Source organism: Aplysia californica, unplaced genomic scaffold (genome assembly GCF_000002075.1).
Source record: "Aplysia californica isolate F4 #8 unplaced genomic scaffold, AplCal3.0 scaffold00054, whole genome shotgun sequence".
In the NCBI taxonomy this organism is placed as follows: domain Eukaryota; kingdom Metazoa; phylum Mollusca; class Gastropoda; order Aplysiida; family Aplysiidae; genus Aplysia; species Aplysia californica.
Window position 1 is genome coordinate 2049543 of NW_004797324.1, and position 1603 is coordinate 2051145.

Below are 1603 nucleotides of genomic sequence, written 5' to 3' on the forward strand. Positions count from 1 at the left end.
TGTGTGTGTGTGTGTGTGTGTGTGTGTGTGTGTGTGTGTGTGTGTGTGTGTTTCGCGACATTTTTACCATAATATGTGTGTTTCTTGGTTTGCAAACAATTAATCTCAACATTCGATAGGAAAAGCCAATCCGTTTCCTCCCGAAAATAACAAGTAAGATGTAAACAGGATGCAAGATGTAAACAGGACGTACGAAAAATGGACTACTGTCACCTAACGTTCTATCGAATACATTTGATGATTATTTATCAAGACCGAAATCATTTTCCTCTCGAGGCACCTTTAATGTCCATTCAAAAGCACATCAATGTGAGGATTTTACTGAAAATCGTTGATCACAACCAAATCAAGGGAAAAGAATGTAAGACCGACATACATGTTATAAAAAAAGACAAATGACAACTACCCCTCCCCCAATAACTCATTACCCCGTACCCCCCTCCCCGCCCAATGTAAACTTGTAGTTTGCAAGGAAACTCAAGCTTTGAAAGCCACCAATCTTTGACGGCCTTTTTCCCCATTAATTTCACCTTCGACACCCGCAGACCCAATCTCCTTCAATCGCAGATATCTCAACTTCTATCCGAGATAGAAGGACAATTTTCATTGTTAAAATTAGAACAAATGAACAAGCTCTAAGACGATACCAATGACTCTATATTCCCCCCCAAATTGACGAATGTCTGATTCGATCATGTCGTGACACAGTAATAAACGTGTCCGGAGGGAAGGAACATACATAGTCAAAATTGAGCTCATGATTTGTACAAGTTATTGGCAGATTTACATCCATGCCTTGAGGTCTTTGTCCTTCACAGCGCCGTAGGTGTTATTGAGTACGAGAAAAACCACGAGACAATTTACTTGTGCCTGTGGTGTAGCAGTTAGTCGCCTTGCTGTCGCACGCAGTGAGACCAGAGTTTGATTCCCTAGTTGGGGGAATTTTCATCTTTTAGTTTTAGTAAGAGTTTTACAGCACTTGCAACACAATAAGGTCATATAAGTGCCGAAGATTAGAGGTGTCATGTTACAAGAGAGTAACAAACACAAAAAAAAGAAGGAGAGAAAGAGACGATAGATTTTTGACAGGAAAGAAGAAGCAACCGCCAACCACCCACGGATTTTCATCGAGTGTACGTGCTTGGATGCAGTTGTATCCATTTCAGCCCAGGTTGGCACAGGTAGGGTTGGAAGCCTGGTAAACTGGGTCGATATGGGCATAAAAACACCTGCATTGTAAAATCGAAAATATTTGTCAGTATTGTACACGTCATAAGATCACATACACACAAACACACACACAAACAAACAGACAAACACACGAACACACATACACTCACACACACGCACACACACATACCATCCCCCCACCACCAGCATCGCCACCCACGCCACACACATAAGCAACCACACATGCTCAAACACGTGTTTACAGATATACACTGTATAGAAATATATCAGTACTAAAACCCTCTCCAAAAATATTAATCACGAAAAGCAGAACAAAATCGGAACAAAATAAATCCCCTCTCCCAACCCCCACCTCAATCTGAAAAAGCTAAACATGTGAAAGTGAACTATCATATTCAAAAGCAACAACAAT